This window comes from Vidua macroura, chromosome 8 (assembly GCF_024509145.1).
Source record: "Vidua macroura isolate BioBank_ID:100142 chromosome 8, ASM2450914v1, whole genome shotgun sequence".
Taxonomy (NCBI): Eukaryota; Metazoa; Chordata; class Aves; order Passeriformes; family Viduidae; genus Vidua; species Vidua macroura.
In genome coordinates, this window is record NC_071578.1 from 13,372,916 (window position 1) to 13,391,095 (window position 18,180).

Consider the following 18,180-nt stretch of genomic DNA (forward strand, 5'->3'; position numbering starts at 1 on the left):
ACCAGCTAGAGTTGTGACATAGCATTGACATTTTCCTTCTGCCTTTCCAAGTATGTGTGCAACTCCCAATGACTTCAATTTTTCTCCTTTTTTTTTTCCTATCAATGAGTAAATACTCCAGAGGAGTATTGGCTGGAAGCAACCTGCCCTCCCTCTCTTCCAAAATCAACTTTCAAAGCCAGATTTTGTAAAATATGCTTGGCTCTCCAAAAATTAGAAGAAACCCCTAGTTACAGGTTTTTTTTTTTATTTTGGGTCTTGCTAAGACCCAAATTGGACTCAAGGACTTTGCAGAATCATAAATTAAACAATAACTAGGGGAGTTCTACTGAAGTGAAAAGTTTTTGCAAAGGGTTTGGTGTGCTTTAAAAAAACATTCAGTCCAAAAATATTTTGTCACCCAGCTCCATCAGCATTTGCTGCAGATGAGCACAGCTCATGAGCAGGGTTATCCTTTGCCCTTCCCTGCTAAGACATCAGCATCACTGGTTCTGTTGTCTCTCATCTCACAAAGAAAATAAGGCTATGACTCCACTCACTCCTTCCAAGTAACACCTTGTTGCTTTTCCCAAAACTACTTGCAGAATGCAAAGCACCACCCTCCCAGGATCTCTGCGTGCCCTCTGACCAGTTGGCTCCTGCAACAGGCAGCAGATGTGAGGTGGGGCGAGCCAAGGGGTTGAAATCTAGTAAAGAGGGAGATTGCTGCTGTCTTGTGCCCATGAACTGTGTCCCTGGGTAACTGCAGCCATACTGCTGACCAGTGAAGGAAAATTTCCTCCACAACACAGAGGTCTACAGACTTTTCTGATGCTGTGCAAATCACACGGTGTTTGGGGAAGACAGGTACTAGCAACCTTCTCTGTTTCCCAAAGTCCTGGAATGTTCATACCTGTTTCATAGAGCCATGGAATTGTTTGGGTTGGAAGGAACCTTAAACTTCATCTAGTCACAAGCCCTGTGCCAAGGGCAGGAATGCCATCAACTAGACCAGGTTGCCCAAAGCCTCATTCAATCTGTCCTTGAACACTTCTAGGGTGCAGAGATCAGTGCAGAGGTCTTGGTGGCTGATCAGACTACACAATGTCACAGGTAGGACAGGGGAAAATACAGATTCAGGAGTATCCAGTATCTGGCCCTGAGGGAACGATACTCTTGTGGGAAGGATGTTAATCCTGGCTACTTTGCTGCAGTGCTTCATGCTGTGAAGAAAGGGACTGGCAAGCAAAGCACCAACAGAATGGTGTCAAATTGATGTCAGAAAGTGGGAATAAGGAAAAGTTGGGGGTGTTTGGTTTCACTACAGCAGATGGGAAAAGTAAATTAATATAAGGAATTTAAGAATTTAGACCGGAACCTTGACTGGACTTATCACCCATCTGGGCTGTCCTTCATCCATCCGTCCATCCAGGGATCTTCCATGAACCACCCATTCATCCGTTTATCTTCCTCTTCCTGCCTGCAGTAATTGTTGGCACAAGGCATTGCACAGAGGAAACCAGCTGCAGAGCGCAATGTCGATTTGCGTGGCACTAATTCCCCAGGAATGATGCTCCATGGTCCTACAGGCTTCTGAGTTGCTCTCTATGCATTAACCCTTTGTGTGCAGCAGAACAGCCACCTCAGCATTTCCATGGTGCAGGGCCTGCTCTGAGAAGAGCATTGCACCCAATTTGCTCCCCATTATATGAGGACACAGGGATGCAAGGAGCCTGGTGGTGAGGCCAGCAAGACCCGGAGCAAGCAGAGAAGAGATAGAAGCAGTGAGGCAGGGTTTGGATGCAGGTTGATAGGAGATACCCAATGAGAAGTGAAGACAGGAAAAATACGGGCTGTTTGCAGGAAAATAAGCAAGAGACAGAGGAGTAAGAGTCAGCAGCTGCAGTGCTGGGAGCAGATGGAGTTGTGCTATGCACGGGTGTCTTGAAGGGGTCCTCCAGGGAAAGATAGAGCTGAGAGAGGTAATAAGAGAGGCAGCAAGACCTGGTGCCCATGTCCCTTGGCATAGACGGTGCTAGCTCCCCAGCCTGGCAGGCTGCTCTGTCCCATACTGCTCCTCAGCCCCACTAGCATGTAGCTGTGTCCCCTCTCCAAGGAAAGCCCTGATTTCATCAGGAAAAAGGCAAGAGAGCACATTCCAAAAAGAGATGTTCATAGTAATTCACCCTTCACACCCCTGGAACTGCTGTGGGCAACAGTGGCTGGCATGCTGAATGTAAGACACATGTCACTCCCATCAGGAATGAGGCAGACAGCATCCTGACCCAGGTGGTTATCCCAGACCTGTGGCACTGGGAGGCTGCCCTGATGCTGTGTCCAGTTAGGAAGGGAAGTAGAGGAGCTGAGTAGGGTCTGTTGGCCAGGACCATGGCAGGGAGCAGTGAGAACACAGTGGGTCAGTCCTGTACTGTGAGAGGATTTTTATTGCATTACTCAAGTGTGCCCCTGTGTTTCTGTAGGTTGGACTAGACTTGCAAGATAGGTGAGTTGCTATTTATTTGAGGCAAATGTGAAACCTCTCTGTCCCTTTTCTCTGGGATCTATCCTCAGATGGCTCTTGATGCATCTTAAATCTGACCCAAAATGCTTCCCACTGATGAGCTTGGGAAAGGGACCAGGTGCTCTGAGCTCATGATATGCTCTGTTTGGGCAAGTCACCAACAAAGGTTTTTCTAGTGTGTTGGATCAAGGCAGCTTTCTCTTCACTCCTCTCCCCTGCAGCACAGATCACATTGGGGTCAGTCTCACTGCTTCTGGTTGACAGGCTACATAAACCAGGGGAATCTTCTGGAAACCAAACTCCCCAGGATCTAGGGAACACATAATGAGAGAAGCTAGAGGGTGGTCTACGTGCTGGAGCCTGTGAAGCAAAGTTTCCCCTTTGAAAACACATATGGTGATGTATTCTTCTCTGGTCTCAGCATCATCATGTGGCAATGAGGAACAAACTCCTTGTGTCACCCCCATGTTCTCTGCTCTTTGGTTCCCCTGGAAGCCCCTTGAATTTTGTGTGGCAAGCCTGGGAGAAGACACAGCAGCTCCTTTTGCTATTCTGCACAGTTTTCTCCACTCTCTTACATTCTTCTTCACATTCACTACTTCCCTGTTCTCTCCAGCTTTTCTACAAAGGAAAGTCTTTCCAGTCTCCCTGTCAGAGGCTCAGCCAGACATACCTAGGCAGGAAAAGCTGCAGTTTTCAGAATCCTTGTAGGGAAAAGAAATGGCTTAATGCTTAAATACCCTCCCTGCCATGTCGACACCTTCCTCCCCCCGACCTGGTGCATGTTGAGCGAGCAGCAGGGTACCCCAGGGAGCTCTGCTCCAGCTGCACGCTCATCAGCCATACGGGGAGCGCGCAGCAGTGCTTCGCCACTAACGCTCGCCGTGTTTAATCACACATCTGTGGGTTCAAACAGACTTAGCCAGCGTGGGAAGGGATGCACCAGGTAGCAGCAGGTGACAGAAGTTGCTGATTCTGGTTAAACTGTGAAAAACTGATAAGCTAGGGATAGGAAAGAGGTGGTGCCATGGGAAACAGGGAGCTAGGGGCATCCTGGCCTGGGCAGCTTGGGTAAAAATATCTGTGTGTATGTGTGTGTGTGTGTGTGTGTGTGTGTGTGTGCGCACCCATGTTCATATGGAAATACCCAGATGTTTGTACCACTTTGGTTACTGTAGGCTGTGCAGCCTAAGTCTGCCATGTTCCCACTACCTGGCTCACATGAGTTGGCAGTGCCTGAGCCTGTGGGTGATGTCTCCACACGCAGAATAAACCCCACATAGGTTTGGGCTGAGAAGTTTGTGAAGCAGCCAGTGCTGGCTGCAATGTTCCCATGTGGGTGTGTTGGGACAACAGTGTATTGCTGTGTGTGACAGAGCTCTGTGTGGGTGTTTGGCAGGAGGAGACCTTCAGTTTTATGTAGGTGTTTGCTGAGGTCTGTGTCTGTGAGATGTCATTTTCTTTATTTGTTTGCATGCACTAGCAAAAAATGTCTCATGCATGTCTCAAGCAGTGGGAAATGATGAAATGAAGTTTTTGGAGCTTGGGCTCCTGCTTCTTGCATGCATGAGTATGTGCTTGTTCTCCCTAATGACACATGCATGTGTGCAGGGACTCTGTGTGTGCCCCACACATGTTCAACGAAATGCCTGCATGCAGGCTCCTGAGGAACGAGCTAAGTGGGCTGTGGTCTCCAGCTGTTGGCCATGGTAGAGCTTGCATGGCACAAAGGCAGCTCAGAGCAGCCCCTCTCTCTTTGTGTCCCTGGCACAGCCTCTCCTGCAGCTGAGGAGAGGGGGAGATGTCAGCCTGGTGCCAGAGCCAGGCACAGCTGGTACTGCCATGCCCAGGGATGAGGAGCTGGGCATGGGAATCTGATGCTGCTGCTCACGAGCAGCTATTTAGGCAGTTCCCACTAGCCATCATCACAGGCAGTCATGAGGTATCCCAGGCTGTGTTTTTCCCCAGGGATGCTCCCCAACTGCCTGTATGCATAGCCTGACCTTCACTCCGGCTCTGCTGTCCCTGTCCCCAGTTCCCAGTGCCCTGCAGCCTCCTTTTCTCCTGATTTTGAGCCCAGCTGGCAGCCTTCATGCTCTCCCATTTCTCCAGCCAGCCCCTTGCTGCCTCCTGCCCATCCCAGCTCACTGTCCTTTGGTCCCAGCCTACCCCGAGTCTGACACACGGGGTGTCCTGGCTGGCAGCCACACTGTGATGGCTGGTGGAGGGGACAGGTGGGGTCGCAGGCAGTCTCTGCTCTGCAGCATGGCACATTTTGGAGCTGCATTTGACTCCCTCAGTGGGAGGGAGGCGGACGAGGTAATGGCTGCTCTTTCGGGAACATGAGCATCCATCTGGTGCGCCGAGGCCACAGGGGGTTTGGCACCCAGGAGCTGGCTCTGCCACCATGTGTCATGGAAGGGCCAGGTCTGAGCTCTGCCTGGAATGGAAAACTTGTCCTTCCCTCTGACCTTGGTGCTGAGCAGTCCCTGTGGAGCAACTGCATCCCTCAGTCCCTCTGCTCTGCTCTGCACCAGCTCTCCACATAAGCCAGGCACAATCCAGATTTTCCTGTCTCCTCCCAGGCTGTGTCATGCCCTGAACTGTGAGAGAAAATCTGGGGGACACTGCTCTGGGAGCTGCACCTTGTGCCATTTGCATCAGTACAAAATGTGTGTGGAAGAGCATTTCATACACGAGGTGTGTTTGCAAATGACTGCATAGCAAACCAAAGGGTGAGAAGTCTGGAGAGGCATGGAAATTCCCACCACAGTGCTGCAGGTCCTCATGGGAGGTTAAAAGGGAAAAGCAACAGCAAGATGGGAGGCACACAGCTGAGCTGTCTAAGAAGGTTCTCCAGTGGGAGTAGAGCACATTTAAGCTTGCTATAAACCCCACTGAAAGAAAGAATTTAGCATATTTCTCTGTTCTTCCCACTTCTCCAATATCTGCCTCACTTTACCTCTGCAATACTAGTTATATTTATTTTCCTCTTTTGTTGTTTAATAACTCACCCTCAGCTTCCCTCAAACTTTGATTTTTGTTATTCTCTCAAACTGTGCCCAAAAAACACAAGGCAAATGCACCCCTTGGATGCCAACACATCTGTGCAGATGCAGGAGCCTGCTGGAAAGTGTGTCCTTGGGAGGAGAACTCAGGGACACTGGGGTGCTGCACAACCTCAGTGATACTGCTGACAGATGCACAGTTCATAGTTTTATCTTTTTAATGTGTGTCACTTTGGAATCTAAAACACTGGTGAGTGAAAGTTGCCTTGGGCTGCAGTATCAGGGCACTTGCTTGAGTTCCAGGCAGAGCAGTAACTTTCCACCCCTGGATCTCCTCTCTGTGACTGCCTGGGGGAAGCTGGTGATCATGACTTGTCCTCATCCTACAAGAGGTTTCCCAATGCTGTATGATGGATAGCAGCTCCTGGTCTGGAACATGTTCTTGGACTTACAGGCTCTCCAGGATGGCAGCGGCAGGATGGGACCAGGATCTACAACAGTCAGACACGAGAGGCTGGCAGAAGAGGAGTGAGGTTGGAGGGTTTTGAGCATCATCCTTTTCTTTGCATGGATTTATTCCAAAAGGACTCACTTACATCTCCACTACATGCTGTAGCACAGAGACCCAGCACCATCCCAGCTGTAGAGCTGAAGCTGGAGTTTGAAGTAGGAAAGTCCAAGGTTGCTCCTTCACCCAAGAAGTCTTTGGGGGCTGATGGGGAAAATTGGCTAATGGATGGGGCATGCAGAGTCCACAGAATGTCACGCTGACTCTCCATCTCACAGAAATACCAGAGGCATCAATAATTCACGTCCCCAAAGCCCTTGCAGTCCTCTGCAGCCTGCAAACAGCACTAAAACATTTACATTGATTCCCTCCTCTCGCTGCTCTGCACCCTTCATCCCTCTGGATCCTCAAAACTGAAACCGCGGCTCAGTTTCCCTGGCATCACGAACAACCAGGGTTGTGAGAACTACTCACAGGCAAACGCACCCGGGTGCTCACACCTATATCCCCCATCCCCTGACAGCCACTGCCCCCAGCCCGCTCCCGGCTCGGTAGCAGCCCGCCCCGCCGGGCGCGGGCTGGGCAGCACAAACCATCTCTGCCCGCGGCCCCGCACGGCGGGAGCCCCCACGCCTGCTCAGCAGCCCCGGCTGCTCTTAGTTTCTCCCTACTGAAGAATTATGTAGCATGAAGAAGCAGGCTCCACCATCTTGAACTGGCAGTGAACTTTGCTTTCTACATATAAATACAGATAGCAATCACACCCCAATCAGCACACAAGCTTCAGGGCATCATCACGGCAACTCTAACTTTCCCATTACGATAATGTGATTTTCACTCAGTCTATAATATCACCAGCCATGAATAAAACAACTGGCTTTTTCTCTCTTTCTCTCTCCCTTCCCTCTCTCCCCCCACCCTCCCTCTCCCTTTCTCTCCCCCCCTCCTCTCGGATCACAGTCTTTGCATACTAATGATGGCTGAATAAGGCTTCCAGGGTGCGATCTCTGATGGATAGGGAGGTCAGGCTCTGTGTGGATCCTCGGAGCTCTCCAGTCCTCACACACACGACTTCCTCTCTCTTTGACCTCCTGGGTATGGGGAACCGAACTGGACTGGCAGACCTGGCTGGACAGACATGCAGTCACTGCCTTCTTGTCCCATCTGCATCATGCCCCTAGCATGGGGCAGGGACATGCTGCAGTTTGTGTGGCTGAGTAGAGGGAACGTCCTGGTCCCCGAAGCCTACCAACCCCTGCCCAGCTCCCTGGAGCATCTCCATCTCAGCTTGAATGCTCTGGTGTGTGGGAAATGTGTCAAGACGGGATTAATCCTGCCCCAGGGCACCCTCACCCCTGCTGCTCAGCCAAGCTGTTTGTCTAACCCCGTTCAGGTCTGCTATCCCTGAGGATGTATGGAGGCTAGATTAGGGAAGCAATCCCACTGAAAACAACCCTACCACCAAAAAAAAAAAAAAAAAAAAAAAAAAAAAAAAAAAATTCCCATAGGGATCAGGTACCTGATCCAACCCACTACACAGAGCAGAGCAGTTGCAGGACATTAGGGCATTGCCTTGATTTTCCCACTGAGAGGCAGCTTGCTGGATCAAATCCTCTTCTGCTTCCCAACACGATTAACAGCTGCTGCAGAGAAGAAACCCCTTTTGCAGGCTTCTCAGGAATAACCCTGACAAGGAGTTCCTGCTCATTTCAGCAACTCCAAAAATTGCAGCCTGATGAGTTTAAACCAGCCAGAAAGGGTTCATGACTGATTTTGGTGGTTTCTGTCAGACTGAGTGTCACTGTGCTTATTCTGGTGCAATTGGGGCACCACTGTCCCTGTACTACATGCACTGCTCTGCATTCAGCCCCAGCAAACATCCCGTGCCTGCTCTGCACGCCTCTAGCTGAAACTGGCACCCAGCTGTCACAGGAATGGCATGGTAGGGAGCACTCCCATATGGAGCAACTCAAGATATGTCAGTTTGATTTTGTTTCCTATTCTCACTCCAGAAACTATCATGCCAAGGCACAGAAACTCAGGAACAATTTTGCACTTTCCAGACCATGCTGATCCAACATGCAAAGCCAAAGTTTAATTCCCTTGCATCCTTCCCACACTTGTCTGCTTTCAAAATTTTCAGTAGTCTCTTGTTTGGGAGCACTGGTGGAGCACTGTGAGGTTTTCTAACCCCAGAGTCTATCTCAGAGACAAAAGCACTGTTCCTTTAACACCTCTCCACCGAGTGCTTTGCTTAGGATTATTATCTCATGTGGATAATTAATTCTCTTGAACATCAGCATCTGGCCCTGGGTGGGAGCTGTGCTGGAGAGAGCAGCAGAGCACAGGATTGGGTTATAAGGTGCTAGAACACCTGTTTGTGCCTTTTGTGATCTTCCCCAAATCTATAAAGCAGGAGAGGGAAGGAGATAGGGTCGCTACTCTGCCCCAGAAAGGTGCCTATGGGCAAGCTGCATTGTGGAAAGGACTGGTTCTCCTTCTTGCAAGATAAAGGGATTTATTGAGTACTAATTGCTTAAGTGGCTGTTGAAATGTCAGTGTTCCTCATGAGCACTCCTTGCTGTGTCAGGAGAGTTGCAGGGTGACTGTTGAGTTACTGGGGCCCTCCAAAGGCTGAAGCAGCAATAAAAGGCATTAGGAGCAGAAATGGGATAGGATGGTGCCTAGACTTTGCAGTGGCTGAAATTGTGGATGTTGAGTGTGTGCTTGCAAGTTTTGAGTGTTCAAAGGGGAAAAACAGGCAGGAAAACACAAAGGAGCAGCATGGGGCAGACTCTGATGCTGTTGACCTGCCAATTCCTTGGTGGGCTGTGGCTGACCTGGCAGGACAGTGCATGCAAAACCAGCCCTGCATGCCCTGAGCCTGAAAACACATGGCCAGGGGCTGCCATGTTCATGGCACTGCTGTGCATCACTGCCACTGCTCCTGACTGCTTTGCTGGAGAGCCACACAGGGAGATGGAAGACTCGGTCCCTGCAGCTTGCTTCTGAGACAAGATAAGCAGGGAAGGTGCATATTGCAGACCCTTGGATCCTAGTTAATATGTGCCATGGGGTAGTAGACAGGGCATCTCTCAAAATGAAAGACTGAGACAGGCTACCTGTTCACTCCTGCCTGTGAGCACTCATGACTTGTAAGTGTCCTTATATAAATCAAGCTTCTTTCCCAGCTGATGGCTGTCCTTGCAGTATAAGTGGCTTTGGGGATGGCTCTGTCTCTGCCATCTCTAAGATGTGATATAGGCTGATTCAGAAACTGTAATGAGTCCTGCTGCAAGCAGCCTGGAAGGTGCCCTCTGCAGATGAGAAAAGTGTGCTGGAGCGGTGTAGCGCAGAAACCTAGGCTGGCATTGCATGTCCTTTCCCCACCCCCAGCAGCAGTCTGGGGTATGGGCTGCTTTGGAGTTACAGAGACAGGGAGGGATGAGTCCTTAGCTTTGCAGCTGCTTTTGCTTCTTTTCTAGCTGGAAAAGGCTTCCTTGCCTTCCCTGACATAAAGAGAAGAGCAGAGGTGCTCCAAAAACTAGAAGGCACCTGTGCCAACTGATCCCAGCACAGGGCTCACCCCACACAGCAGGCTACGAGTCCCCTGGTGGGTGACAGAGCTGGCTGAAATGGATGGGGCTGTAATGGAGGTACCTGCCGGCAGGGCTACCTGGGAGACGCTCTTATCTGTCATCTGATTTATCCAGGTTAAAAGGCTGCAATCAGTCACCAAGGTAGATTCATTCCCCAGTAAATAGTGCCCGAGGGCTTCCAGGACCTATTTTACTGCTAAGCACTCTCTTTCCAATGCTTGAATACCTTTGCTCCCGATGGAGCTGTTGCTGGCTGATATATATATGATATGGGGAGTCCCGGTGACTTTTTTATTTTTGCTCTGTACAGCTCCTGGCCTTGTCTCGGCTGCGTCGGGCTGCACGATGAATTATCTGTCCAAGGCTTTCTTGTGTCTGGGGGCAAATCCAGCCGAGACTGCTCTCGGCTGCCGGGAGAGCTGTCTCTATGAATCAGCTCTGCCTGAAGCCTGGACGATTGGCACAGCAAGAGGAGAGGCTTGGAGGGGAGGGAAGTGATGCTCGGAGTGCTGGTGGGCTGGTTTTGGGCTGGGGGCTGGGAGGGACCAGCCTCTCCTGCCCTTGCTTCTGTCACTGGGGCGCTTTGTGACAGGGTGACAGAGATGGCCTGAGGGACAGTCGTATGCTGTGGTGCCCAAACAGTTGCTTTCTCTAATGACTGTTTCCTGCTGGATCTGCCTGGAGCCTGTTCCCTATCACAGGTGAGTTCTTTCCAGGTTTGGATACCTCCAGGGTTAGGGAGGCTTCTCGAGCTGTAGAGAGCAGTAACTGACATTACTCAGACAGTGGGACCTGGACCCCAGTGATCCCCCCAAAAAAGACACTCTCTGCCCTCTGGGCTTCAACTGTCACCTCTCGTGACATGTCACAAGGTCAATCTGATTTCTTCTGAGCACTGAGGTCCTCTACCCTGGCCCTGCTCTCTGGGGGCATGTTTGCATTAAACTTGATGGTGGAGAAGAGGAAAACTCTATCAAGAAGGCTGTGGACAAAATAGCAGATTATATCCTCATTTTAATTTTTTACTTCTTTTTTTCATCCTGGTTGAACTTAACAACAGATCCATCAAACTGCTGGCAAGGGGCTGCCATCCCCATCCAAGCTCCAGGTGCTACCTTCTCCCCCATCCCAAAGGACAGAGGAAAGGCTGCATCCTGCCCCCTCCTTTGGGGAGAGTTCAGGAGCCCTTGTCTACTACACCTTGTTCTTAAGTACCTTCAAGCATTTTTCCTGCAAACATTTGAGGTTTGACATTTGAGGTTTGACTGCTTTTATTCCTTTTCCTGTCTTTGACAAACCTCTTACATAGTTTATCAACCCAAATCAGTTGTTAACTTCCTCCTGCTCTTCCCATCCCCTCCCACTCCTCCTCCCACTAATTGGAGTGAAGGACTAATGGAGTATTACTGTGAGGGACTAGGCAAGCTTCCCAAAGTGCTTACCTAAGAGGAGAGCACTTTGACTAATAGATGTGCATTAAGGCTGTGCATCCTCTTGTCCTGAGAGTGGGAGGAGGGGTTCAACAGTACAGAGCAGAGCTCCAGACATTGGCATTACTGGCTCTGTCCAGATATCCAGACTGTACAGTTAGACCATCTCTGCTCTCAGATTCACCCTTAGGGATGGGTTTCAGATCTAATTTGCCCTTTGGCAAAGCCAGGTAGATTTGACTCCCAGTAAGTGCAACACTGTCCTTTGCCAGTTATGGATATCAGCTGTCCTGCTTGGACAAAAGAGGACTTTCCCCCTATGCAGTGTTTGTACAACACCCAGCACAGGAGGGCTCTTTCAGTCCCCCAGGGGATGTTTTGAAGTGCCTGCACCAGTACTTTGAGTATTGGATCACCCAAAGCTGCCCTGGGACAAGACACTGGGATGGCCAGAAGGAGAGCAGGATGAATGTCTGGAGGCACAGAGCACTTCAGGAGCTGGTGCATACCTAGACCTTCCAGCCATGAATGTCATAAGAGATTTTTTCCTGCTAGTCGTCTGGCTTTGAAGCCTCCTATGCATTTTCCAGGGGCCATATCCACCACTGGAGGAGGCTTTGAAGTTGTAACTATGCAGAACCACAAAACCTGAACTTTGGAGATGCACTGGGATGATAGGCTGTGATGATCAATATGTGCCCCTATCCCTGCTCCTGCAATTTGGTTTCTGAACTTATGCTAAGGTGCAGAACCAATTAGATCAGCCTGGTGACCATCACCAACGTCATCTGCAACCTTCAAGTGTTTTGTAGCTCAATCCTCTAGACCCCTGGAGGGCATCACACTGATATTTAAACACTGTAAATGGCAGCAGTGCTCAAAAGCACCAGGAGAAAGGTCAAGCGCTTCCGTAAGAGGTGAGCAGGTGTGGGCCTGCCATGGGCCTTCAGGGAGGGAGAAAGTATTTCCAGAAGCTAGGTTTGGAGAACTAAAGCCGTGATGTTTATGAAATGTAGGTGCTCAGGTTCAGCAGACTCCTGATGGCTGAGTCTGGAGACAGCATCAAGGGACAGTTCACAGCATGTTTCTGAGACCCCTTGTTTCACCAGGGAATGTGAAACTTGCTAAGTGGGTACAGGATGTGCATGTGGCCAGCCCTACCTTTGCTTTGCTTGGGCTCTCCAGGTGTCCCAGATTTCTCTCTGCCACTTCTTACTGGAGGCACCCTTAGGGTGTCTGACCTCTCAGCAATGTAACCTGGCTGGCTCTTTGGAAAGCTCTTGTGTGCTCCTGGCTTTGCACTCTGATTAGCAGTAGCACTCTAACAGGAGAGATGGTATGATAAACAAGATGGAGTGATAAACACAGGACAGGTTCAACTTGTCCAGCTTCACTCCCTATAGTCAGCACCTGCTGAATCACCCAGACTCATCTTCACCAGGATGCTTCAGGAGGAAACTTGGCCAAACTGAGCCTGAGTGATGGGAAATGTCTCTGTGCATCTCATTCATCTCCTCTTACGCTGGGCAAGGGCATGAAACCCACAAGAGCAGACACTGATATGAGAACTGAGTTTGGCCCAGCTGCAGCATGGATTGCAGTTTGTGTCCCTGGCTCTCAGGCTCTGGGCTTTCAAGCACTGGTACCTGACACAGTGTATGCTGGGAGAATGAGGAATCCATCATAGCAAGAAGAGTTGGGGCAGGACAGCTGCCTATGTGAACATAAAGGCGAGGGGGCGGGATAAAACACCTTCCTGATACAGGGAAGGGAGTTGTCATCATCCTGGCCGCACCCATGCAAGGGGATCCTTCAATCTTTTTATGTGAGCAATGGGGAGGAGGAATATCAGAGCTCCCCATGAGCTGGACAGCACTCCCTCCCTGCCCCAGGGAAGGCACAATGAGCGGCCACAGGGCGGGGTCACTCGGCAGTGCTCCCATCAGGGAGGAAGCCTTCCTGTGCCCCGGCAAACCCCTAGTGAAAGACAATCAGGCTCGCTGTCACCGAGCTAATTCCGATGGCATAAAAGCAGTAATGAAATTCACGGCAGGATTAGCCTCTCCATCCAATGGGCCGGCGCCACAGTGACATATCGTGCTTCTTGCCCGAATGTAACACACCATCTAATTTACGTCGTGTAGCGAGCGGGAATGAAATGTTCATAAAGAATTGCTGAATCTTGTCACCTTAACTGCGGCCCCGGGCTCTGAGGCATCTGTCAGGGAGAGGAGAGAGGAGAAGGAGGCTCCTGCCTTGCAAAGCTGCGACCAGGGCTTTGGGAAAGGGGTGATGGCTGCATTAATCTTCTGGATCTGTGCAATGGAGATGTAGCACGTGGGGATGAGGACTCTAGGCTGGAGGAGGGGGGCTGCAGAGTTTCCTTACGTGGGCATACTGTAGAGTGGTGTTAGCAACAAGAAAGGGGCTTTTAGAGCTTCCCCACCCAGAGAACTGCATGCCTGGGATACATGAAAATGGACCTGTGGAGGCATGGAAATGAGGGGCAGCATCCTTGGAGATATAAGTGCTCACAGCAGAACACAAGTTCCCAAATTCCATTTTGGGTCCCACGTGCAGGTACACACTATTTAGCAACTGCAGGTCTTCACCTGTCTGGGGAAGCATGTGCACAACCTTTTTGCTGTGGCTTGGCAGCCCCGATCCCCCTCCCCTCCCCAGTGTTTATTTGCAGTTAATTTTCATGGATTCTAATGGCTCAGATCCTGCTAGGGGGGATTGTGCTTGCCTCTTCAGTCAGAAAGTTTGCAGAAAAAAATAGCCCTTTCCTGTTGTGTTTGGAGTAATAGTGTCTTGGTGTCCAGAGGGGAGTTGGCAAGGAAACAGGGAAGTTTATTAAGAGTAAGAGATTGAATTCCACTGGGTTTAATTGGAAGTGCTTGAGCAAACAGCGGAGGGAATTGTCCAGTCCAACTCTCTGGAAACAGTAGTACTAGCTCCAGGCTTCATGCCCATGGAGCTGACTAGTCCCAGGGCCACCTTATCCTCTTGTCTGTTGGGGAAGCTGCAGGGTCTGGCTTGTTTACATCCTTAGGATCATCTGTGCACCTCAGTCTTGGCTTTCTATTCCATCAGTTGCTAAGGTTCCTACATGGGATCTGGAAATGCATAAGATGCAGTATTTGGATCTGTATTTTATTTTGGAAGCTGGTTTAGGGCACAAAGTGAGCAAGTGAGGCATAGGTCCTGCCCTTCCTGTCCTCTCCCAGTCCTCTCCCATGAAAATCTGGCTTTTCTCCCTTGATAGGGACAGCACACTTCAGGCTGGGGCTCCGCAACAGCTGGCTGGGCTGCAGGTATTGGGTATGCAATGTGCAACTGTGATATGTTTTGGAAGAGTAACCTAAACTTAAGATGCCTGCTCTGCTTTCCCATTTTAAAGATGAAATGAAGAAAATCAATTTTTGGATCCTAATCCCCACACCATCTTTCAGGGCACAGAAAAGTGTCCAAGTCAGATTCCCATGGATGAAACCATCTGCCTGCCTTGGGCTGGTCTGAATGCTGCCTGCAGAATGAGCTGCAGCACCACTGTACCTCTCCTGCACTGATAATCACAGGTATGCAAAGTGGTATGGAAATGTGCCTTTCTGGTAGCAAAAGAAGCTGAGTGCCAAGTCTGATTCCCTCCTAGAAAAGCCTTTCCTTCAAGCCCTTCTCCCACACCATGCTGAGTTGAAAGCGGCATCAAGCATTCTCCTTGCAGATGAAGGTAAATGGGGGCTCAGACATTTTTTTGCCTTGAATTCAGCTGATCACTCTGCTGAAAAATTCAAAATTAAAGAACAATAAATAATTTATTACTTTATTTACTTTAATTCAATAAATTGCTTCCCCACAAATTAAGATATATTGCTTCAAATTAAATGTTTCATTAAATCTGAGATTAAACTTTTGGGGGCTGGGGAAAGTAAGACTTTTTAATTTGGCTGGAAACATGAAAACTGCCGTTTTCCATTGCCTTAATTGCAAACTCTAGGACCAAAGTGACATACATTTTACAAAGCGTGGTTGTGCTGGTTTGGTCTCTGCTCCCACTCCTCTGGGAGATCAGTGGGTTTCTCTTTCTGACTCTCTCACAAGGCTGCAGACTTTCAGCTGCAAATCCAAATGGAGCATGTCTATAATCCAAACCAAACCTCACACAAATGTCCTCTAATTGAAGCACTTTGTGTCTTCTAGACTTTACAGGGTCTTGTTTCTCCATAATCTTGCTTTATGGGTGAAGTCGTCATAGTGGCTGGCTGTGCTCCAGCCACACTCTATGCTCTTTGTTTCAAATATATATAAGTCAAATATATATTTATAAATTAAATATGATTATTATATATATTAAATATTATTATTAAATATATAGATTTAATTTTCTTTTGGTTGATGTCCTGTGCTGGGACTCTTAAAGGTGGGATTTCAGCTGTATGCTATTTCCCAGTCTCCAAATATGTTCACCTATAATGAACATGAGATAAAACCTCATGTATCTGTTTTCTAGTGGTTTTATTCATGCAGAGCTCTTCTGCAGATTTTCACCAATATGATGGCCTAGCCATAGAGATGAATGGGACAGGCAGACTTACAAATGTGGAAATCTACGTAGACTGAAATGCAGGACTTTGCCAGTTTCCTGGGCAGTGATCCTCTGGTAGTGCACCTAGCATAATTGAATCTGCTGCAGAGTGGCATCTCTGGGGCCTGCCTGGCTGCTGGATATTAGTACCAGCTTTTGTAATTTATTAGGGACTGCTGGAGGGACTTCCAGCCAGTTCAGCACATGCCTCCATAGGAACTCATGCACCTCTGCACCAATACAGCCACTGCAGAGCACGTCAGTGCTCTGTGATAAAGTCTGTGCTGCTCAATTTAGGAACAACCTGCACAAACACTGTTGCAGGAGCAAACAATTGCTAAAGGGCTTCTATTTTTTTTTTTCCCCTCAGACTCTGCAAGCAGATGAACTGTAGGTGCTTGAAACAGTGTTGGAGGAATTCTCCCCTGCTTGTCTAACCCTGGTTGGAAGGCTTTGAATGACAGAAGTGCTGAAAGTAGTTGCTTGTGACTCTTTGGTGCCCTCTTTGCCCACGGCTACAGGCACACAGCTCTGGGTTCTTCATTGTCAAGGTATCTGCTGCAGGTTTGCAAAACTGGTACCATGGCTGTCTTTTACAGGAAGGTTAGAGCAGCAAAAGGAGTGTCTGAGATATTGGGTGAGGGAGGGAGAAGGCCTTGTGATGTCTACTTTGCTCTGAAGAGGATTGGTAGGAACCGGGGCAGAGGCAAGGCTGTGTGAGTCATTTCCTAGAGGGAAATCTTTCCTGTGAGGGCCTTTTTGTTTTCAAGAGAGGGGTCCCTCTTGGGGTAAAGGGCTGGGAAAATCTCCTTTTCTGAGTTCTCCTTCAGACACCAAATGAGAGGAAAATGCCCCATGAGGAATGGGGTGTACATGAATGAGTGGGTTAACTCTGCAGGCAGGATTCCAAACTCCTCTTCTGAGCAGTGAATGATGCTGTAGAAGCAACCTCTAAGAACTGCATGTCTGTTAGCTCCTGGAACACAGGTCACTCTTGGACTCGTTTGATCCATGGCAGAGGGCAATTGCTTTTAGATCTATGCATTGTAATGTGCCTCTGTGATATGGAGAAAGGCACAGCCACTGCAGCAAGTGGGCTTTTGCCAGGAAAACTCTCTTATATACTTACTCTGTAGGTCAAAAGTATTTACAGGAGATCTTGCTGCCTGTAACTTAAAGCTTTAGCGAAACAAATTGGAATTGCCTTCTGGAGGCCGTTGTTATAAATTACAGCCCCAACATCTGTCCACAACTGCAATGTCTAGACAACCCGTCTCGGCTAGAAGAGCGAGCAAGGGGGGGGTGCTGTGGTCACAGTGGGGAGGGGAAGCAAAGGGTTTATGCTGGGGCTTGTGCCAAGCACCCTGGCTCATACTGCCCCTCTGCTTTTGAGCATGATGCTTAAAGCAGGGTCCATCCCTGCCTGGCCAGGAGGGACTTCAGGGGCATTCAAGGTAGAAGGAGAAACATCTGCCTTTCCCCATTGCAGATTGATGCTAGCAACAAATTTGGCCCTTGGAAGTCTTGACTGCTGTTGCCTCATTTATTGCATGTTGAAGGATGTGAGAGAAGGCACTGCCTTCAGCCACAGTTCCTTGTTTCCTTGGCCCCTGTGCAGCACTTTCGATAAAGAGGCCAGGCCCGTCAGCTGAACGATTGTATTTTTTTTACAGTTCCTAGCGAAAACCTTCTCATTTATATGTAAAGTAGCCATTAGTCATAGCTCTGTTCCCTCACACTGCCTGATGTACAATCACATTTTGCAGTGGATGAATCTTTCCACACAGCTGCTCTGCTATGAATAATCCGTTGCTGGGCCCATAAATCAGAAAAAAATCATGCACCTCCTTTGCCTGATCCTTACACAAAGTCATATATTTTACATGAGGACAAACTAAATATTCATGAGGCTTTAAAAGGCTGTTCTGACTACAAGGTACTTGTTGGGGTTGTTTTTGTTCTGTCGGGTCAGCTTTGGTGGGTTGGGTTTGTTTTTTGTCCTCGTAAGAAGAAATCTTTCTTTCCCCTTTGCCACCCTTCAGGCAGCAGCACTGAGCTCCCAGCAATGCTCCTCTGGACTCATGTTTGCTGAAGAACAGATGAATTTGTCATTGCTGCTGTGTCAAGGACAGGCTGATGGAAGGTGCTGCAAACACCAAAGGACACATCCCAGGGAGGTAGCAAGGCCTCAGAGAGGGAAGGAGCTGCTTTAAGGGTAAAGAGGCACTTCCAGATCTGTGCTGGAGGCACCTGTCTGGCTGGGAGTTGGGGTGCATGTTTCTGTATGTGCCTCAGCCTGGTGCTCCTCACCGTGGCCTCTGGCAAGACCTCTGAGACTGGGAAGGCTGCTGAACAGTTGGTATAGTACCTGTGCAAGAATGTTGTTGCCCTGATTTATTTTAATCCATATTTTAAATAAAGCACCTACAGAGTCTAGGGAAAAGACTGGGACCAGGGCTTCAGCATCTTCTGCTTCCCAGTGGCCAAGTGAATCTGGTGGGGGAGAAGCACCATCCAGCCATTATGGTAGGATGGGAAACTGGGAAG